Here is a 23,753-nt window from a genome sequence, read left to right as displayed (position 1 = left end):
TTATAAGGGTTGTATAATAAGAGTCTAGAGAAGAATAAGAAATGCAACCCAGGGTTTTTATTGTATAGTTTTAAATTCCACTCTATTAATCTAGCTCTTGAGGCCCTGTAGGAACAGGCCACTCGTCTCCAGGCCTGGGCTTGTGGGGTCAGAGTTGATGGGCCACCTCGACCTCTTCCCAACCTTAAGCACTAAGCACCGTGTCTCAGCTGTAATAGCTGTTGTTTACGCTTGATAACAAAAAGTGATCACGTCATGTAATCGCACTCTGTAGAGGAACTCTGCCCTAAAATTCACAATTCAGATCTGACCTTTCTGTCTCTTCCATCCGTAACTGGGGGTTTCTACTCAAACATATGAGTCATATTTTTGGTGCTGGCTTTTCTGAGTCAGTTTAACAGCCAACACATTTTATTCTTGGCACCTCCTACCATGAGATAGCAGGTATTTGGGTTTTATCCCTCAAAACTGTGACCTTTTAAACCTAAATAGTATATCTATATTTTATTTTTAGTTTATTTATATTTAGTAAGTCTGATTTGCTTTGTGCATTCCTGAAAAGTCCTGGGGCAAAAAATAAATAATGTTTTGCCATTGGCAATATTCTTTCCAAGACACTGAAATTTTTGTCTCTGCTTATCTTCAATCAGCATGGTTACTTATATTTAGAAGATGCATGTGCTGTGACTTTAATTTGGGTAGCAATAATCTTTTCAAAAAGCTTGCAAAGGCATACAAGAGCGAGAGGATGGGTGTATCATTTTACAAGGCGGTGGTCTTTTGGGTTGTCACTTCTCATCTTTATGCTTCATCGTTGAAGAGGGATACCAGATACCCCTAGTGACTATTGTTATGTGCCGTGCCTTACTACTCCATTTGAAGGCTTCATGTGTTTTGTTTTCACTGTAATCAGTAAGGAAAAAGATTTCATACATTCAGGCACTGATTTCACTAATTTTATTTTTCTTACTTGCTTTTTTGGGAAAGCTTCTAATTGTGGTGCAAGAGCCTGGAGATTATGGTTACTAATCAATATTTAGATGTAATGAAAGATTGCATATTCCCCCCCCCCCCCAGGGTATCATTTATGGTGTCATGTCTTATGTTTAAGTCTTTAAGCCATTGTGAGTGTATTTTTGTGTATGGTGTGAGGGAGTGTTCTAACTTCATTGATTTACATGTGGCTGTCCAGCTTTCCCAACACCACTTGCCAAAGAGACTGTCTTTTCTCCATTGTGTGTTCTTGCTTCCTTTGTTGAGGATTATTTGACTGTAGATTGTGGGTTTATTTCTGGGCTCTCTATTCCATTGATCCATATTTCTGTTTTTGTGCCAATACTGTGCTGTTTTGATTACTGTAGCTTTGTAGTATAGTCTGAAGTCTGTCCTCCAGGATATCATTTATTGATTACTTCCATGGCTCAGACAGTGGCCTGGGTGATTTCCAATGGATTGTCCTGTTTACCCATATTATTCTCATTCTACCAGTGAGGAAACTGAGTCTTCATGATGTGAAGTAACGGTCCCGGTGATTTGGGTATTAAGTAGCTTCAAAATTTCCACCCAGTTCTGTCTGTCTCCACCATCCATCCTCTGAGCACTAATCTCTTAGTCCTGACCACTTGATGGCTAGTGACATAATGAAATGCAGCTGAGTTTGAGATGACTGTGGTCTGGGAACAGCCCTTATTTTGGCTGATGCTGTTGGGTGTCTTTCACAGTTGCTCAAGCCCTGTTCATTATCTGTTTCAGATTTCATTTTGAGATTAATTAATTAACCCTTAAGGGCTTTTCCCATTGTGTCAAGTTCAATAAAAAGAAGCTGACAAACTCCCATTAGAAATTGAACATATGTAACAAACAAACAGCACAAGCCTCAACAAGAACTAACAGTTGGCAGGGTTAGTGTTTGCTCCACTGATGCCTGGGCCAATGTCAGCAGTTAATTGCATTCTCAGAAATATCATGGAAGCAGGGGAGGGTGGTGGGGTAGTCACATGGCCAGGTTTACTCCTGGAAAGCCAGGGCTGTGTTTTCCTTCATTCTGAAAGGCATGGAGAAGATTTAGTTTTGATTACATCCCAGAGGGAGATATCGAGGTCTTTCTGAGAATTAAATATGCATAACGTATTACAAGTTAATTTTGAATAGTTCATTTCTGTGTCTTAAAGGTTTGGGGATACACTGTATTAAAAACACAATATAAAAACAACAAACCTATGATTAGAAATGTCATTTCATGGCTGTTGATGTTTTTGTTTCAATGAGTGGGAAGAAGCCATTAATGGGATACATTAAACTCCAAATTGAAGTATTGTTGCTGTATAAAATCACCTGTAAAACCTGTATTCCTTTTCACCCTGCACTTCCTTCTTCTGATATATTTGTTTAATACAGAGTAAAATATTTGTTTCTTTCTCTGACTCATTTATACCAGAATTTATAAAAAAGGTTTCGGAGGCATGTATACCATTATGCTTTTTATTTTTTTTAAAGCTTGTATTCCAGTAGTCACGTATACACGTAGATATGTATGCATATACACACCACCCCTCACACACATATACATGAGCCCTAAGTGGATCAGATTTGATCCATGTCCAGTGAGTAAGAATTCTAAGAGCCAAGGATGATGCCAGGTTAGTCATTATCTTTCTCATGGTCTGTGTTGTACTTTTGTGGTTGATGGAAAGATATGGGTGAGTGAAGATCTAGGAAATTGGAGAGGGAAGATTACCACATGAGGATAGTGCTGGTCATGATATTGATACTTGGAGTTGCCAATTAATTAAACAGCTTGATTACTTGGCTCTTTCTTCTGCGAGGAGAGGCTGAATCTATATAAATGAGTACCTTTCATTAGATGAGTTCGTACAGTAGTAACCCATCAAATACTTTCTCACAGGCTGTTCACAGATATTCTGCAAAATAAAGTTGCACAATTAAGAAAGTTTGGAAAACACTGGATTAAATAAAGTGAAATCCATTTCTTGACTGCAAGCGTTGGAATTCCCAGCTCTGATCACAGAATGCATATTCCTTAAAGTATTTATAAACATTCCCTGTATATCTCCAGAATGTGTACAAATGTTGGAAGAGAGTGTGGGGTTGAGAATTGAGTACGTGTATGAGTCCACTCTTCCACCCACTCAACAATAGACACGTCACTTAGAAAGAAACAAGTGTGAGAGTTTATACATATGCCTTTCCTCCAAGTTGCTGAGATCATTAAATGATCTAATGTATATAGAAATGCTTTTCAAATTTTGAAGCACTCTGAAAACATTAGTTATTAATAAACCCTCTACTTTTTAAATTGTGGTATTATATACATAACATAAAATTTACCGTTTTAACCATTTTTAGGTGTACAGTTCAATGGCATTAAGTATATTCACATTGTTTTGCAACCATTGCCACCATCCATCTCCAGAACTTCTTTCTTCCCAACCTGAAACTCTATGCCCATTAAACACTGACTCCCCCTTTCCCCCACCCCCTGGCAACCACCATGCTACTTTCTCTCTCAATGACTATTCTAGGTACCTCATATAAGTGGAATTGTACAGTATTTGTCCTATTTCACTCGGAATAATATCTTCAAGTATATCCTATGATTTTTTATGATGTGGGATTTTAATTTATTTTCTTAATTCACTCACCCCTGGTGCCATTCTTTTTTTTTTTTTTTTTTTTTTTTTGCCATAACGCGGGCCTCTCACTGTTGTGGCCTCTCCCGTTGCGGAGTCCGGACGCGCAGGCTCAGCGGCCATGGCTCACCGGCCCAGCCACTCTGCGGCATGTGGGATCTTCCCGGACCGGGGCACGAACCCGTGTCCCCTGCATTGGCAGGCGGACTCTCAACCACTGCGCCACCAGGGAAGCACCCCCCCCCCCCCGTGCCGTTCTTTTAACACATAGCACATTGACAGAGAATGCACGTATTCCTAGTGTTCTTCTAGAATAGCCCTGAATAGGCAGTACCCACAATTTTAGGAGAGGAGCTTTTATGGACGTGCCTTTGAGAAAAGCTGATCAAGAATCTAGTCCATCCTTGAAGGAATCAAAAGGTACAAATTTCCAGTTATAAGTACTAAGGAAATAATGTATTCCATGATGTATATATTTATCTCTGCTGCACATTATATAGGAAAGTTGCTAAGAGGGTAAATCCTCAGAGTTCTCATCACAAGGAAACGTTTTTTCTATTTCTTTAATTTTGTACCTGTACGAGATGATGGATGGTCACTAAACTTACTGTGATCGTTTCATGATGTATGTAAGTCAAATCATTTTGCTGTACACCTGGAACTTGCACGGTGCTCTACATCAATTATATCTTAATAAAACTGGAAGAAAAATGCATTTTAAAAAATTAAAAAAAAAAGAATCTAGTCCATCCTCAAATTAGAACTAAAGTGACCCAGAGCTCTCCCTGACAAGCAGACATACTTCGTTTCTTCTTGAATCAGTGTTTGAAATAGTAGAGACCTGAGTTTCAACCCCTAAGTATTCGTTATTATCTAGATGCTTTATGCACAAGATTTTTTAAATTTTATATTTCATCATTTTTACCTGTCTTAAAATGGTGGCTCTTGATATGGGGCTCTTTTGGGGAAATCCTCTGTAACTTTCAGGATGAAAAAAATCATCCATTTCAAAACTAAATAGCCTAAAATTTGAAATGACCTGTTCTTATTTATTAAAGCCTTTGGAGAGTGTGTGTGTGTGTGTTTTAGAATGAATATTCTCCTCTATACCATGATTTTATAGCAAAATTATTTTCAAATACCCATTATTAATCCCCATTATTAGAAATGTTTCCTTTTCTAAGGATTTTCAATATTCTGATTATAGATGAAATGGTGCCAAAATGATCATATTTTTTCCTAAGTAATCATAACACATCGCTTAAAAAAATCACAGTCAAATTAAACTGGCATCTTGTCCTATTGTGCATATTCTTGTCATCAAATGTATGTTTTTACCTTTGCCCTCTTTAGAGCATATTTTTTCATTGTAAATAGTATTAGCGGCATCAGCGTGCTTTAGCATTAAAATTTTCATTAAAATACTAAAATGGTAAATTTTAGTATTCATTTTTCATAGCACTCTGAGCTTATCATAGACAACCTGATTGCTCTTAGGTCTTTTACTGCATTTTTGGGGTCCTTGTCTCATCTTACCTCCCCACCCCCGAGATCCTTAAGACGCTTTAAGGTGCCTTGAGCCTTCTCTATCTTAGCATCCCCAGGGAATCTTGGACCGCGCCAGCCACGGAGAAGATTCTCAGCACACATTGAAATTAAATTGGGTTGAGTTGAATTGAGATTTAGGTCTGGAAGCAAAAATTGAAGGGATTTTTTTTTTTTAGATGAAAAACGTCAGGATCTTATTTACCTTTATGGAGAACCACGCCGAGCTGGTACAGCACAGATGGCAGCCTGTTCCTGTGAGTGTGGGGATGGAGTGAGAGAAACAGAACAAAACAGGTGGCTTTAGAGCTGGCATCCTGGTGCCAACATTAGCTTGGGCCGCACTTCCCTGTGCTTGTGTGAGTGAGGCATCGGCAGAACCAGAAGGCTGATGTTATTTTGATCACGAGCTTTATTTAGTGAATACACTTGATTAGTCCCCCTCCTTCTTCTTCTGGATGCTATTTTGAATGGAAAATCACTACTGGAAAAACAAATCCCTACACTGATGATGTACACAGTACCTCTTTTCTCCCTGTCACATACCACACCCAGCTTTGGGCTCCTTATTCTACGTTTCGAAAGTGCTTACTACATGCTAGATTTTACTGAGGAAGCATCCGAAGCCATAGAGAAATGAAATGATTTGTCCCAAGTTAACAAGTTTTCCTGGTGCTCAAAGAGGAATACCTATGGCGCCCCCACTGGGTGTGTTCTTTGGTTTGGTCCTTGAAAATTCAAGGTCCCTGCCCTGGAGAGAAGCAGAATTAGAACTCCTGAGCCAAATCTCTCTGCTTGTTTTCTGTCAAGGTGAATATTTTCAGAAAGGGGTACACTTAGGGCTTGGGAGGGCTGTGCTCATACCCAAGGCTTCCAAGGGGTGGTTTGGTTTAACTGTGGGCTTGTTGGTTCCAGCCAGCTGGGAGGAATTGCTTCCCCAGTGTGATGCATTAGTCACGAGCAGAGTGTAGGAGGTGGTGAACCATCAGACACCCCGACACCCTGCCCCCCCCTGCTGGGGGGTCAATTTTAAGGTCAATTTTAAGCCCAGCTGCATCAGAATTGAGGACTTGCTGGGGATACCCCTACCCACACCCTGCTGTGTGCTTGAAATCTTGGCTCAGGTGGGAGAGGGTGGTGGTTTCAGATCCAAGGCTAGGGCAGAAATGGCGTCACAGGGAAGCTTATGTACCTAGGATGCATAATTTGTTCATGTGTGTGAGGGGTGGGGGCAGACTAAGCGGCGGGTCGGGAGTTGGCGTACCTGTGTTTTCCCATCTGCGCATATATATATATATATATATATATATATATATATATATATATATATATTTATATTTTTATATATATATATATAAATATATATATATTTATATAATATATATATATATATATATATATATATATTTGCTGTACGCGGGCCTCTCACTGTTGTGGCCTCCGGCCACGCAGGCTCAGCGGCCATAGCTCACGGGTCCAGCCGCTCCGCGGCATGTGGGATCTTCCCGGACCGGGGCACGAACCTGTGTCCCCTGCATCGGCAGGCGGACTCTCAACCACCGCGCCACCAGGGAAGCCCTGCAAATATATTTTGATGCTGTTCTCCATGTTGAAGTAAAAGAGAGCCACAACTCTGAATGTTGTTGGCTACTAGGAGACTTAAGCTTGGAGGGATGCTTTTGTCTAGAAATATATGGCAAAGTTGACATCATGAAAGTCAGGCCACTCTCTCAGTGACCCCTTCATGACCTGAAGCCTGGGGTGACCAGGGACACCCCAAGTAGACCTTTCTTCAGAGCTCAAGTCAGGTGGACTTGTGGGCTGGTATTCAGTCTAGAACACCTGCTGGCTATTCAGTTGTAAACATTCTAGATGGGATACTTTTTTTTTTTTTTTGGTACGCAGGCCTCTCACTCTTGTGGCCTCTCCCGTTGCGGAGCACAGGCTCCGGACGTCCAGGCTCAGCGGCCATGGCTCACATGGCCCAGCCGCTCCGCGGCACGTGGGATCTTCCCGGACTGGGGCACGAACCCGTGTCCCCTGCATCGGCAGGCGGACTCTCAACCACTGCGCCACCAGGGAAGCCCTGTATGGGAATACATTTTATTCTCTTTGTTCCTTTGGCTGATATTGACACCATTACTAGGTACTGGAGAAAAAGTCTACTGGGACATGGGATGGTTAATATTATATGTTAACTTGACTAGGCTGTGGTGCCCAGTAATTTGGTTAAATACTAGTCTAGAGGTGGCTGTGGGGTTTTCCTGTTTTGTTTTGTTTTTCGTATGTCAGGCACTCTTCATGTACTTTTTTTCTTTATAATTTTTATTGGAGTATGGTTGATTTACTTGCTGCTGTACGGCAAAGTGAATTAGTTGTACATATACATGTATCCACTCTTTTTTAGATTCTTTTCCCATATAAGCCATTACAGAGTACTGAGTAGAGTTGAGTTCCCTGTGCCTGCTATACAGTAGGTCCTTATTAGTTATCTATTTTAGGTATAGTAGTGTGTATATGTCAATCCCAATCTCCCAATCTATCCCTCCCCCGCTTTGCCCCCGGTAACCATAGTTTTATTTTCTACATCTGTGACTCTATTTCTGTTTTGTAAATAAGTTCATTTGTACTTTTTTCTTTTTAGATTCCACATATAAGTGATATCATACGATTATTTGTCTTTCTCTGACTTACGTCACTCAGTCTGACAGTCTCTAGTTGCATCCATGTTGCTGCAAATGGCATTATTTTGTTCTTTTTTATGACTGAGTAATATTCCATTGTATATATGTACGACATCTTCTTTATCCACTCCTCTGTTGATGGACACTTAGGTTGCTTCCATGTCTTGGTTATTGTAAATAGTGCTGCAGTGAACACTGGGGTGATGGTATCTTTTCGAATCATGGTTTTCTTCGGATATACGCCCAGGAGTGGGATTGCTGGATCATATGGTAGTCCGTCCGTCCTTCCTTCCTCCCTCCCTCCCTCCCTATATTTTTTAGATGTGATTTAGCATTTAAATCAGACATTGAGTAAAGCAGATTATCCCCCCATAATGTGAATGGGCCTCATTCAATCACTTGAAGGCCTTAAAAGTAGACTAAGGTCCTCTAGAAGGAAGCGATTCTACTCCAAATGACTTTGAACTCAAGACAGCAACATCAACTCTTCCCTGGGTCTCCAGTCTGCTGGTTTGCCCTGCAGATTATGGATTTGCCAGACCTTGCAATCTCATGAGCCAGTGCCTTGACATACTTATCCATCCATCCATCCGTCCATCCATGCATCCGTATCCTGTTGGTTTAGTTTCTCTGGAGACCCTTGACTAATACAGGGGCCATGTGCCGTGGAACCATGTGATAAAAAGTAATGAGCTGTGGTCCCTTCTTTCATGGAACTTGTGATCCTACAAGAGGAAATGGATTAAGACAGGTATTCAAATAACTGATAACTGCGGGGATTCAGAAGAGAAAAGTGATGAAGAATATCTTGGAAGAACAGAGCTTTGTAAAATTTTTCAATAAAACACTCCATAAAAAGGGAATTAATCTCTAACCACTCCATGTGCCGTTTTATTTTGGGGGGAAGATGGGTATTTCATCTTAGAAAATCATATACATTTAAAATTTTATTCCGTTATCAATCTGCACCAACACCCCTGCTCTCCTTAACCTTCTGAGTAAATCTTTGAGTAAAACTGACTCTTCTGAAAGTTGTTCCTTTAGTCCTGTGGCTCTTGTCTCTGCTGGGTGTGCCAGGGGTGTTTGTACATCATCTAGCAGTGCAGGGGTTGACGTGGCGGCATTCTTGAAGGACACTGAATGTATCTTGAATGTGCATTAGTTTGGTTTTGCAGTGATGTATAACATTGAGTGGTTTGGGCAGAAAAGATGGATATTAGTGATGGGGATTAAAGGCAAAAAGACTTGCATTAAAAGGATTAAGAATAGGGGGACAGCGTAGATATAGAAGATACTTTAGGGACCTTGGAGAAAGAAAAGGGGAAGAAGAGGAAAATTTGGAAAGAAAGAAATGAACATGATGAAACCCTAACTAAATACCAATGAAGGATGTCTTCACACACGCTGCCTCACTTCATCTCCAGCACAGATCTACAAGGGGGATTTCCTATTTTGCAGTTGGAGAAAGTGGTCCCTAGGGATGGTAAGTGACTCACTCAAGGTCATGGGGACATTGAATGGCAGATGAAGACTAGCTCTGACTGCATCCAGACTCCCTGTTGCATTTGTAAATCTGGCTGCCTTCTGGGAGGGATCGTAAGTGTGGAAGGTTTTGAGCCAGAATGGTGTGTCAAATTTGAGCAATCAGTGGGGTAGCCATATGTAGGTGTCCAGAGCAGCTTAGAAAGAGGGATTTGTGCTGAAGACCGAGATTTAGGTAGATGACAGTGTGGAAGGAAGGAAGGAAGTTTGTTAAAGAGAAAAGTACTCCATCTGGAGAGCTAGATAGAAGGTTGTGGCGGAAACTACATTTGGGGTGAGAGATGCAGTTGAGAAGTATAAGGTCATGGATGGAATCCAAGGGGAGGGAGCATTTTTTTTGGAGTGGGGGCAGATCAGCAGGGTCAGATGCTGATGGGAGGCCTCCAGTGAGAGGTCCTTTTGTCACCTGGATTGGAAGCTGGGGGGGGGGGGGGAGAGGGAGAGAAAGAGAGAGAGAGGATTCCTTCCAGAAGAGGAAACCGTGTTTACCCACCTATGAGGATCAAAATTTTGTTCAAAAATCTTTTGTTAAATGATTTTTCTCTATGTGTTACTGTTAGCCTTTATTCTTCCAGACTATGTAATTGAAATTTCTTGACTATTGATCCTGGCTGTGTCTGAGATAATCCCCACTGAACAGTGCAGCGATGTTTGGAAACGTGTTTTTGTTTACTGCTGCTTTTTTTTTTTTTTTTCGGTACGCGGGCCTCTCACTGCTGTGGCCTCTCCCGTTGCGGAGCGCAGGCTCCGGAAGCGCAGGCTCAGCGGCCATGGCTCACGGGCCCAGCCGCTCCGCGGCATGTGGGATCTTCCCGGACCGGGGCGCGAACCCGTGTCCCCTGCATCGGCAGGCAGACTCTCAACCACTGCGCCACCAGGGAAGCCCTGCTTACTGCTTCTTGGCCAGTCATTGTATTGTCTTCCAGGGGTTGGGGATGAGGAAGTTGCAATGAGTCCTTCCTTTGTGTATCATTTTCTTTTTCTGCATATGCCATGGTTTTATTAACGACTGGTGAAGGGGTATTGATTACTGCCTTGATTGCAAAAACACAATTTAATGGCCCCTCTAGAGCTAGTGCTGTCAGCAGATAATTTCAGAGCAGCCTAAGGTTTTCAGCATGTGTCTACCGACCTGGTCTTCTGAATGGTGATATTCCCTTCTTGAAGATTCTGGGAGATTTTGACAGTGCTGTTATGTTGCTTCACAGTAAGCCCGAGATGTAGGTAAAGTTACAGAGGCATTCCTATGAGTTTTCCATTAACTGTCTTTCCTTATTTTTTCTTAGTTTCCAGACTGGTTTTCTCTGTCCTAGAACAGTGGTCTTCAATATTGGATATATGTGCAAGATGATTTCATTAGGGTGTGGGAAGGACATTTCAGAATTTGTATTTCTCTCTCTGTTATGCATTTAAATTTCTGTGTACTTCTGTTCAGTTCAAATAAATTACGCACATTATAAACAGATACAGAAATTGAAAATGTACATAATTTATTTGAACAATAGCCCAGATATGTAATTTATACATTGATTAAATAAGTGAGAGCACACACTCATTCTGTTTCGGGTGAGCATGCTTGGAACGATTTTATTGAATGGGGATTCCCATAAAGCCATTTGCACACTAGTGCCCTGGACAGGAGTGTCCTCATTAATTCTTAGCAGGCAAGGCCTGGTGTCTTTCGCTCGCCTTGTGCGTGGCCTCATAGATATTACTTGGCAATGAATGTCAAGCTTTTAAAGCTAGTTGCTATCATACAAGGAACAGATTTGCTTTGTGATTGCGTGTATCGGTTTTTCTGCTCTAGGACTTTGATGTACTCCTGTTGTAGAAATGTTCCCGTAACCTCCCAGGAGCTGCCTTTGTGTTGAAGAGGTTGATTATCCTCTTATGACGTCAGGGAGGTGCGTGTGTGCTTTGTTTGATTTTTTTTTTTCCTTCTGCTTTTAAAAATCCAGTGTGCAATGACTTTGGCTGCTTTTTATTTTTCTCCCAATTTGTTACTTGTCTGGGATGAATGTTAGTTGTTATTTAGCCAAAAAGATCTTGTACCAGTCTTTAAAGTAAGAATTTGTTTTCCATCTCGCATTTCTGGGGTTAATCTCAGTGGCACTTTTTGCCTTAATCACGTCACCTGTTTACTGTAAAAAGAATGCCCAGCAGAGAGAATCTCATGGTGGTTTCCATTATAATACTTACAGGTTTTGACTTAAGCAAGTTAAAAAAATGTGGAGTTCTTTTCAAGTATAGGGACCATAGAAACTTCTCGACCATCCTCTTAATTTTATTTTATTTATTTATTTTTAATAAATTTATTTTATTTATTTATTTTTGGCTGCGTTGAGTCTTTGTTGCTGCGCACAGGCTTTCTCTAGTTGCGGCGAGCGGGGGCTACTCTTCGTTGTGATGTGCAGGCTTCTCATTACAGTGGCTTCTCTTGTTGTGGAGCACGGGCTCGAGGTGTGCTGGCTTGGCTCAGTAGTTGTGACGCACGGGCCCAGTTGCTCCATGGCATGTGGATCTTCCCTGAGCAGGGATCAAACCCGTGTCCCTTGCATTGGTAGGTGGATTCTTACCCACTGCGCCACAACGGAAGTCCCCATCCTCTTAATTTTAAAGGGGATGGATGGTCAGAAAGGTTGGATTGAGTTCCTTGTGGCCCCATAGTTAGTGCGTGTCTTTCCTGCCATCTCTCTGTCCCCATTGCCGTGTGCCCCACTCCTACCGTCCCTATCGTGGTCACTAGCAGACCATAACTAACTCAGAGCATTGCCTGAAATCTGCCTGGTGTTGCACAGCTGTCAACTTCTCATCTCACCCGCTCACAGAAAGGTGAAGTGAGTGCCCTTAACTGCTACCTTTCTTTGAAGTGATGCTCAGGCACAGTTATTTATACATTGCAGGTGCATTCCACTGTGCTTGGCACAGCTTTGGAACATCAGCCTTGCAGCCAGTGATCTTATTTAATTTATTACCCCCATCCCAAGGTGTGAGCAAGGGCCATAGTGGGTGTTCCTGTGGCCCTAGGGAGTCTGGGGAGCTGAACTCAAAGCTGATTTACATTTTAACTTCGTGGCACCAAACTTGAGGCATCAAGCTTTTCTTTTTGTGTTAACTTGTCAATGCTGTTTAATCCATTTATTATTATAGGTCTTGGCTTAGTCAGTAAAAGTGTAGTTGAGATAGTGCTTTTAACTTGTGGCCTCTCGCAGGTTATCAGATGTGTGGGTTTTGTTGTTGTTGTTAAGTTCTTTGATTATACAATTGGCCAATATTTGTATCTCCATTTTGATATCCTTCCTGATCTAAGCATTTTGGGAGGGTATCCTTCCTTCCTTCCTTCCTTCCTTCCTTCCTTCCTTCCTTCCTTCCTTCCCTCCTTCCTTCCTTCCCTCCTTCCTTCCTTCCTTCCTTCCTTCCTTCCTTCCTTCCTTCCTTCCCTCCCTCCCTCCTTCCTTCCTTCCTTCCTTCCTTCCTTCCTTCCTTCCTTCCTTCCTTCCTTCCTTCCTTCCTTCCTTTGTGCTGAGGCCTTGAGTGGAATGGACATCAGATTTCCAGTAGGATCGCTGCTGCCCGTGAATTTTGGCCTCTCAGGCACAAGACTTTTGAATTGGGTGCCTCATTTGCCATCACAGTGGAAGGTGTTATTATCACCTTCTGTTTTGTCAGTTACCAAACTGCAAATACCGGAGGTGTCTCTCCCTTCTTTTTCTCGTCTCCTCCTTATTTCTCACAGGTGTATGTGTGGCCACCAAGTTCTGGGGACTCTACCTGCTCACTCATAGCACAGAATGACGGAACAGGGGGACGTAGGACAGCCTCATTGCCCCAGGGCTCTCACTGTCCAAGTGAAGGCCACCTTACCTCCTCCAGGCACTGCCTGATGGGTTGGTTGCAACAGACCTCCACCTTCTCTTTCACGTTACCCCAGGGGATGCGGAGGGATGGGGGAGAGAAAATGTTCGATCCTGTAACTCCCCTAATCAAATCCCATCACAGACTCCATTGCACATAATCATGTCTAATTTCTCTGTGTAGCATCCGTAACCCCAACCCATCTTTTTAAAGGCCTCATCACTTCCAGCTCTTTTCCATGCACTTACTTCTCTACAACGTTGGACTGATGCTTTCATTCCTCAGAGCCTTTGCTCTTTTCCTGGAACGCTCTGCCCTTCTTTTTTGCAAACTCCCTCTTATCCCTGTTCATTTCCTCCCATCCTCACAAGCCAGGCCAAATCTGATGAACCCTTCACGACCAGATTTGACTGATAGTTTCCCCTGGCAGAATTAGTCTGTTTTTTTCCCATCACCCACTATTTTTAAAAAATTATTTAAGTTTTTAATTGAAGTATAGTTGATTTACCATGTTTCAGGTATATAGCGAAGTGAGTCAGTTATACATATATGTATAATTTTTATCAGATTCTTTCCCATTATTGGTTATTACAAGATAGTGAATATATTTCCCTGTACTATACAGTAGATCCTTGTTGTTTATTTTATATATAGTAATGTATATCTGTTCATCCCAAATTCCCAGGTTATCCCTCCCTGTCCCCCCATCATTCACTATTAATAAGGCCAGATTGGCCTTTACAGCCCTGTCTCAGAGTGGACAAGTGTCTATCATTTTCTTAGGCTGCGGGCACCGTAAGGAAACGGTCTATTTTCTCGTCGCAGACATAATGTAGGTGCTCAATAAATATCGGTTGAGTTGAACTGAATTGGTAACAATCAGTAAAGTTCTTATGTAGACAATCTGCTTTACCCAAATAATTCACAAGCAGTTTTTAGATAGTTATAACTATTTAAAAATCTATTCTTATATCCCCTCTTTCATAACATGCTAACCATTGTAAGACACACCCCTCTTTTATGTACCACCAAGCAAGGAAGAAAATGGTGCCGATTTTTATCACACCATTGTGATTGTGAGATAGTATATTCAACTTCAGAGACCTTCAACATGAAAAATCTGTTTCTTAGAGTCAGTGAAATAAGGAATTGTCTTTTACCTGTTAGAGCTTGTAGTCTTAAATATATAACTGCAAAACAATTTGAATTGATTTGCAAGTACGAAATTTAAGTCATTTTAAAAGGTTTTCCCATTTTAAAATGAGGAGAGAGTAAAGGAGCATTTTAGGCTAAGTACCCAGGGATTGACTTGGGAAATAGTGTTCTGTCACTCTGTCTTATGACTGAGCCTTAGTCTTTTTCTTTGAAAAGATGAAGACTTGCGGGTAAAGAATCACTGCTATTTTGAAAATCCTTGGAAGGAATTCCTTTAAAATTTTTGTAAAAATTATTTTATTTGACTTTGAAGGTTCTTTGCTGCACTGAAATTTGATTAAAATCCTATCTTCTCACCTAAATACGTATCAAGATTAATGTCCCCCTAGCAATGGTGTTACATGGGACCCCATGACAGCTTCACTTTTTAGGTTGGGCAGCTGTGTTCTCCACCTTTCATGTTTGCTCATTGACTTGTGGTTATTAAATCAACTTGCTAATCAGATATTCACATGCAGGTAGAAACTTAACATTTCTAGCTTTTCTTAATGATTGGTTCAGTAATCTATATTTTAAAAAAATAATGGTCTTTTATTTTTCACTATCTAATACATTCCTATATAGCATACTATTTCAATTTAAGATTTTTTTCCCGTTTTACTGAGAAATAATTGACAAACATCACTGTATAAGTGTAAGGCATACAGCATGATGGTTTGACTTACGTATACTGTGACATGATTAAGATTTAATTTAAATTGACACAATGAGGATACTTAATAAGTTTTCAAATGGATGTATGGTCAACTTTTCAAATTTTTAGTATATGCACCTGTATTTCTTAACAACATTTCTAGCTTTTCTTCCTTCCTCTTCATCCTTGGTATCTGGATTACCCAGTTCTCTCTTAAACCATTTTCTCCTAGAGAAGTTTGCCATCTTGTACACACCTTCCACCAACACAAGTACCACAGTGGTGGGAACAGAACCAAGGAGGATGTACCAGGTGCCCAGGGGGAGCGATTCCTTCTGATGGGCCCTTTAGCCTCAGAGCATAAAGGACCAACAGCGTGGATTCAGTGCACCCCCGCCTGGTGGCCCCTCAGAGGGACTTGTGATATCTCCTCTGTCCTCTATGACAAAGGCAGTCCCAGCCCTCCTTGCTGGCAGGCAGAGTTGCCACACCGGCCACCTGCATGCCTGGCCTCACTCCAGGGAGCTCTTGTCTGATTCACAGAGTGACCCTCCCTTTCTGAGTGGGAAAGGCAGCTCCGGGCCAGGGAGCTGTGCCTCGGGTGGTGGCGAAGGAATGAAATTGCCAGGATGACCAAGTCGTGCTCTGCTTTCCGGTGAGGGAAAAGGACTCCTTGACATCCTGACTGTATTTTAGGCTGAAGGACTTCCTTCTTGGCTGCATGATGAGAGAACAGGTGAAGGGAAAGACCAGGTTGCAGGGGCTGGAGACCATCATGGAAATTGCAAGCTGCCGTTTCCTACTTTTGGGTCACATGGGCGAGCCCGGAGAAAGTCTTAGAGGCAGGCCTCTAAGGGTCTGAGTATCCCGTCTTTTATGGTATACCTTCCTCTCCAGGGCTCACACAAGGCCAAGGCTGTGTCCTTTAGAATGGAGACTCCCCTATCTGCCTTCCAGGTTCAGCCTCAGCCTTGGATAGCCAAGAGGAAATGAGAACCAAATTCCTCTCCTTGAGCTTCAGTCTTTGACAGTGAAAGAGGAGCTGCCCTCCTCCACTCTGTGTGGTGTCTCAGGAAATGAGGCCCTTCCTGAGCTCAGTGAGGCTCCTGCAGCTGATGTGGGGATGGGAAGCAGGTCCGCTGAAGGGAAGACTCCTGGGCGACTCGAGTCTGGAAAAGATGCTGTTGGGTAATGTGATCATGTTTTGAAATCTCTTCTAAACTAAGACATTGTTATATTTTCGAGAAGATTATTCTGAAGTGCAGTTGAAAGATTATACACTCTCTTGTGTTTCACAGGAGTTATGGAAGCAGCTGCAGCAGAGTACCATCCCCTCCCACTGTCCTCTGTGGGCACCTGGATACCCTAGTTCTCTCACTAGGAACTCTGTTAACTTAAGCCACAACAGACATCAGCATCAGAAGTTAACTGCAGTCAGCTCCATTTCCATTTTCTTTTGAGATCAGTTGTTCCATTCTCTCTTACAATGCCATGGGCTTGCGTTTTCGAGGTGACTCAGACTTGAAATTGATCCAGGAGCCCAGAGCTGAACTCTCACATCGTATGGTCACTACGCTTGGAATGGTGGGTGGAATTCTCAAGAGTTCAGTAGCTTCATGGCTTCTGAGTAGGAGTGATGCTGCTTAGAGTTTTGAAAAATTATGTGATTCTCGTGGTCTGTCCTGAAAAACACCCCATGAAATCCATTTCAGTAAGCTGGGGCCTCCTTTGAGCCCTTTTTAGAGCCAAGCAGCGGGGGCTGTTTGGGAGATCTGATGGCAGCTCTGTAACACTGCCCTTTGGGACTGGTGGTTTCCAAACACTTTGCAGTGAATGATGCAATGCTGGAGTTGAGCTGTATGCATTGGCATTTGTCAGTGTCCAAGTATAGTTGCAAGACAATAAACACCAAGAACCTGGGGAAACTAAAGAGTAGTATTTTGGTCTAAAGCCACTTACATGATGCCAGTCAGATAGTAAGCATTCCTTAAATGGTACATCTCCCTGAGTGGGGGGAAGAATATATTACTTCACTTTGAAATGCACTGACTTGACTCCTATGAAATACAGTCGTGTCTGTTCCAGATGAACCTGTTGGTTAAGTATTGCCAAAGATTCACTGTTCTAAAATTAAAGTTATCATTTTAGTAGAAATTTCTCGACTGACTTAGCTAGCTGAAGAATATCGATTCTATGAACGTTTCCTCACTTAGTTACCTTGGGTTGCATTTGGATATGCTGAGAAGTTGCATTGCTCAAAATCAGGGCAGTCTTTGGATAGGGGAACTTTCAGGAATTTTGTTTGGCTGATTTGGGCGTCTGTTTTTACTTGCCTTGGAAAACATGGTTGGGCTAAAACCATTTCATCCATGCTTTAGGGAATAGGAATTTGGAAGCCCTGTCTAGCTCATTCATCTGTGTTGAGGGATCATCTTTTTTTTTTATGCGTTACGCGGGCCTCTCACTGCTGTGGCCTCTCCCGTTGCGGAGCACAGACTCCGGACGCGCAGGCTCAGCGGCCATGGCTCACGGGCCCAGCCGCTCCACGGCATGTGGGATCCTCCCAGACCGGGGTACAAACCCACGTCCCCTGCATTGGCAGGCGGACTCTCAACCACTGCACCACCAGGGAAGCCCACAGTCTCAGTTTTTACACAAACCAGACAAGCTCACCCCTGATGGAACTGTCCCTTTATGCCAGGTGAGGTATGGCCGTCTGGTAGCACAAGCCAGCTACCCTTGGGCATCGAGCCAGAGAGCTCCATCTCCCTCATGCTTACCACCCCTCAGCCCAGCACTCTTTGGAGAGCAAGCAGGTATTTAAAGAGATTTTCCTGGAGGGTAAGCAGCCTCTCTACCACTCAGGATCATACCTTTTCAGACCTTCTGTCCCTGAACTGTGATTTTTTTCCTTTAATCCATTATGAAGACAAGAATCAGCCATATGAAACTTGTCGCTGAGCCCATGTGAAAGGATGTGGTTCAAAAAACGTGGCTCGTTGTATCACAGTGGCCTCAAAGGACCACTGGTGGAAATTCCTGTCTGATCTTGGTACCTAGAACGTTTGTCCTTCTTCTGAGCAATTGATTAGGACATTGTGAATTTTACAACTGCCCTGTTTTCCCTGTATGAGTTGGCTGTACCAAAAGCTTGCTGTCAAACTGAGCCAGCTGGGTAGATTGATAGGGTCTGCGTTGTTACCTTGATTCTGCCCTCCTTCACTTTGTCTTAACCTTTGGATTCCTTTTATTATTCCAGTAATAATTTCTCCTATTCTATTTTAGATAATGTATCTTTGGAAGTCACTCCTGAGTCCTTTTTTTTTTTTTTTGGTTGCATTGGGTCTTCATTGCTGCACGCGGGCTTTCGCTAGTTGTGGTCAACAGGGGCTACTCTTTGTTGCAGTGCACGGGCTTCTCATTGCATTGGCTTCTCTTGTTGCAGAGCATGGGCTCTAGGTGTGCGGGCTTCAGTAGTTGCAGCATGTGGGCTTCAGTAGTTGTGGCACGCAGGCCCTAGGACGCACGGGCTTCAGTAGTTGTGGCACACGGACTTAGTTGCTCAGCGGCATGTGGGATCTTCCCAGACCAGGGATTGAACCCGTTTCCCCTGCATTGGCAGGCAGATTCCCAACCGCTCTGCCACCAGGGACGTCCCCTGACTCCTTTATTGAATATAATAATGGTTAAAATCATAAGTAAAGAAAATGACTGATGAATTTTTCTTTAACCTTAATTTCTGAACCATTAAAAAATTTCCAGTGTCCTAGATTAATCCATCTGTCTGTTCATCCAAGGCTGATTTTTGGACTAAATATGAATACTAAAATCTAAATTCTTCTGGTGCTTATTGCATATAAAAATATTAAGGATTTCTGACGTGTTTAGGATTTAGATCCAACACTACTACTCCCAGACCACTTTAAGTTTCAGGGTAAGGGGAAAACTTTCTGATTCTCATTAATTCAGTAATATGAAACACTTTTGGGCACTAAATCATCATGAACAGCGTAAGAATTAACATACTTTTGTAGTCCTATATAGTTTATAGTGTTTTGTTTTGATTCTCTAATTTCTGTCTTATAACAACCTTTTCAGGTAGGTGTTAAGTAAAGTAGATAATATTACACATCGTTATTTTTCCTGCTAAGTGTCAGAATGGGTAGTTTACTTACCCAAGGTCACATAAGTTAGTAAGTAATAGAGCCTGGTATATGAACTTAGGTATTTTGAGGGCAAGTACAATATCCTTTTCTCTATACACTTTGTTTTTGTTTTTTTTTTTGTTTGTTTTGTTTTTGCGGTACGCGGGCCTCTCACTGTTGTGGCCTCTCCCGTTGCGGAGCACAGGCTCCGGACGCGCAGGCTCAGCGGCCATGGCTCACGAGCCCAGCCCCTCCGCGGCGTGTGGGATCTTCCCGGACCGGGGCACGAACCCGTGTCCCCTGCATCGGCAGGCGGACTCTCAACCACTGCGCCACCAGGGAAGCCCTCTCTATACACTTTGATTCCTGGAACTTGCAAACACTTAAAAGTGACAGGATGCCTCTTATGACTGTTTCCTAAAGGTGAAAAAGAAAGTTCTGGTGTGGCAGACATTGTAGGAAAAGCCATGGATTAACTGCCGTGGACACCGCATCTCTGACAGTTGTCATATTTTCATCTCACGTGAGACTGTCGGGTTGGAGTGATGGGACCCCTGAGCCCTGTCTATTTTTGAGGTATCTGAAGTCTGGGATTAGTTTTGGTAATTCCTTCCCCTCCTCCAGCTCACACACTTCCCTGTGAAAACTGGTAATTTGACACCTGACACAGAAATTGACTATACGGGTTGAGACGAATCTGAGTGAGACTGTGAAACGCGGCACATTTATCGTTCACTTCACTAGGGGTCATCTTAATGTAATGCAGGCCATCCTGGTCCTGCCAGATTTTGTCAGGTTTGTGCCTGTGCGGGGGCTGTGGCTAATTGAGTCAATCACATCTTCCAGCTGGATTAATGAATTCCCCCATTGTCTCACAACACATTTAAGGCGACCAGTTTCAACTTAGAACATAGACCCAGTTTCAGTGAGTTAGGTACCATGTTTTAAGGAAGCCCCCATGATAGTGGCCCTTCTGTAGCATCCTCCTTACCATTTACAAATGTTGAATAATAGTGGAAATAATCGCTGATATTTATTGAGAACTGACCAAGGGGTAGGCGCTAAGCTAATTAGGTAACATAGATGATCTCATTTAATGCTTGTATCAACAGAATGGCTTAGGAACTCTTATCCCCATTTGTAGAGGAATAAATTGACATTTAGAGTTTGCCTCAAATCACCTTGCAAGTAAGTGGCAAGGCTGTGATTTGACGCCTGTAGTGGGACTCCAGGCTTGAACTCCCAACACTGAGTTTGGTGCTTAGCTGCCTCCCGACGAAGTTGAATTCTTTGCAGCTCTTAAAGAAAACCTGGAGTCCTGGTGGCTCTCGGGTTGCCGTGGTATATACCTTCACAAGGCCGTGGAGGACTTAACCCACTGTGAGTGCTCGATACATACTGAGTGCTTGATGACACACTGCAACCTTAGCATATTTGCTGATTGCAAAGAACAAACTATGTGCAACCTTAGCATATTTGCTGATTGCAAAGAACAACTATGTGTCTCTTCATCCATCTGTATCAGGGGTCAGTTCCACAGCCAGGCTCACAGGTAAAAATTTTTTTCCCACCAAAATCAGAAAAAAAAATCATAGCAAATAAACAGTTTTGTTTTCCTGCATGTTTTATAAACCATGCCTGGTAACTTTCACTTTCTTCCCCATGTAGTTTTTCTGCCCAGGGGTTAGAAGAATATAACAGAGAAACATTTTAATTCTGGTAGTAGAATATGGACTTTTTTTTTTGTTTAAGTATAAAAAAAATGCATTTTCAGCCTCCGTTGTGCAGGTGGAGGACAGCCGCCTGCAAGGCCCGGTTTGCCAGCAAGAAACCAGCCTTGCAAATTATTGGCAGCTGGTACTGTAATGAGTCCATTTCAATATAAATGGGCTGTTGCTTATTAATTTCTGCCAGTTCCTAAGCAATTCAGGAACCGCTTTGAAAATTTAAAACTTTGCAGAGATCAGCTTAAGGAGGATGCCTGGGAAAGAGAGGGAACAGGACAGCAGTGGGAGAATTATGGGAAGGACATGTATTGTAGGGTAATAATGGGGTATTGCTGAGAGCTCTGCTCCTCTCCTGGCAAGCGTGAGTCACCAAGTTTACGGCGAAATAGCACGTTTTCCAAGATAGAACTGTAACTTCACTTATTGTGCTGTTCTCTATGGATGTATATATTTATTTATTTACTGTCTTGGTGTGGCAGCCTTCTACACCAGGAGGCAGTTTTCTCCGTGGTCCTGTGCAAGCTGTTTGTCATCTTGGGTTCCCACCTTTATTTCTTTCTTTATTTTTGGCTGCGTTGGGTCTTCCTTGCTGACCGTGGGCTCTCTCTAGTTGCGGCGAGCGGGGGCTGCTCTTTGTTGCAGTGCACGGACTTCTCATTGCGGTGGCTTCTCTTGTTGCGGAGCACGGGCTCTAGGCGCGCGGGCTTCAGTAGTTGTGGCACGTGGGTTCAGTAGTTGTGGCTCGCGGGCTCTAGAGTGCAGCCTTAGTAATTGTGGCGCACGGGCTTATTAGTTGCTCCGCGGCATGTGGGATGTTCCCGGACCAGGGCTCGAACCCGTGTCCCCCGCATTGGCAGACGGATTCTTTTTTTTTTTTTTTGCGGTACGTGGGCCTCTCACTGCTGCGGCCCCTCCCGCCACGGAGCATAGGCTCCGGACGCGCAGGCTCAGCGGCCATGGCTCACGGGCCCAGCCGCTCCGCGGCACGTGGGATCCTCCCGGACCGGGGCACGAACCCGCGTCCCCCGCATCGGCAGGCGGACTCTCAACCACTGCGCCACCAGGGAAGCCCAGCAGTCGGATTCTTAATCTCTGTGTCACCAGGAAAGTCCTCGGGTTCCCACCTTGATGAAGCCACCAGCAATAGGTGCCACCTGTGGGCAGCCCCACAGAGGAATGGTCGTAGGAGAGGAATGAGGGCAGCCACCCCAAGGAAGCCCTCGGGGCTTTCTCCTTTCTTTAGTATCTGCAGTCTCACCTCAGAAGGCAGGCTTTAGAAAAAAAAGACCATTAATACTGCTTGTTTGTGGAACTTATTTTGAAAATATGTATATGATGAGAAGGTCGATGTACTGAATTTGGTCTTTTGTTTAACTGTCTTTTAGCATTTTCTTCAACTTCTCTGGTAAATATAGCTCTACTTTGAGAATAACTGAGATGCCCTTGTTTCCTTTCATTCATCTCTGTTGTGACTTTTTGAACTTTAAGAGGGAACCATGGACACCATTTCCCAGTAACCTGTTTCTGTTATGTGATACCTTCATCTTTAGAGTTAGGTTAAAATGATAAAATAACTGAGTTTGTCAGGCTCTTTATTACCGTGACTGTAAATATGCTTGTGTTTATTGATTTATCTGATTATGTCTGTTATTTTATACCTGTAGCTAAATGTGGCATTGTTCAATTTGGTATTTGTGTGGTATTTCACACAAAATGGATGTTGGAGACTTGACGTAAATGGGCTCGATGGAAAATTCCTATCTCCTGTGTTCTGGCTAACCATTTGCTTTCTCTTTTTCTGTCCTCTCCAGGTTTTGGAGACATTCTCATAGACTCAGATGAGACTGTGATGGCCACCCCGAGGGGCCAGTGCTAATACGTTTCCCAGCCCCGGTCATTGTTCATCCTGACATCATTTCCAATCTCAATATCTAAATGCCACAGTGCTCTTGGGGCAAGTTGGGCTGGGAACCACTGTTGCCTTGTAAGGTAAGTTTGTGTATGTGTATTTGAGCCTGTGTATATCCCCATGAATTAATGGTGATGCCTCAGAGGTGGTGAGACAGATACATTTTAGCAGAATTGCCATTGCTGTGTTGTATGTAGCTTATGGAAGAAAGAATTTGGAGTCACTTTTTTTGGATTAAGGTTACACCCATCTAACAAGTCCAAAGTATTAGCATTAAAACTAAAAAAAAAAGAAAAAAGCAAAAGCAGGTACCTGTCTTTTTCCCCCTGTGAATTGCCCTCAGGGTCTTCTACATTTATTCCCGAGCTTTGCCATCTTTAGATGGGATTGTGTTTGAAAAAGGCAATCCCAGCTTCAAAATCCTACTTCAAAACAATGATATAGTTTGTTTCTAGTTTGGATAATCTTTTAAAAAGCAAAATAAATACAGTCAAAATAATAATATTTCTAAATCAAAGATCATCTTTTATTTGTTGCAAAACTTTCCTGTTTAGTCTCCTGTGTTAGGGGTATTTGTGTGTGACTTGGCAAAACGCTTTTCATGGGTTTGTAAAGATTTAGCAAAAACTTTCAGAACTTTGTCTCAGTTTAATCTTAGCTCTTTTCCCCCAACCCCCCTATCCTGTCTTCAGGCTCAGCCTCCAGTAGGAAAAAAACAGGCTTGAAACCAAGCCCTCCCACTAGAATCTAATTTTAAATTTGCAATCTGTTGTCCTGTGATTTTTGCTTCAAATTTAACTTTGAAATAAATACATTTCATCCTTTCTTTTGCAGTTTTGGAGGTCTG

At 42.7% G+C, this 23,753-nt stretch overlaps 1 protein-coding gene across 8 annotated transcripts in view; it reads left to right on the top strand.

Annotated features, from left to right (window-relative positions):
- The window catches only part of TIAM1 (TIAM Rac1 associated GEF 1), a 400,681-nt gene that overhangs the window by 231,234 nt on the left and 145,694 nt on the right, over nt 1–23,753 (top strand). For all 8 annotated transcript variants that reach the window (XM_079923442.1, XM_079923436.1, XM_079923437.1 and 5 more), the window contains one exon: nt 22,809–22,986. The gene's annotated coding sequence lies outside the window, so the exon portion shown is untranslated. The remainder of the gene's footprint in view (nt 1–22,808; nt 22,987–23,753) is intronic.

Source organism: Stenella coeruleoalba (assembly GCF_951394435.1).
Source record: "Stenella coeruleoalba genome assembly, chromosome: 5".
Taxonomy (NCBI): Eukaryota; Metazoa; Chordata; class Mammalia; order Artiodactyla; family Delphinidae; genus Stenella; species Stenella coeruleoalba.
This window is presented reverse-complemented; position numbering and strand designations above follow the sequence as displayed.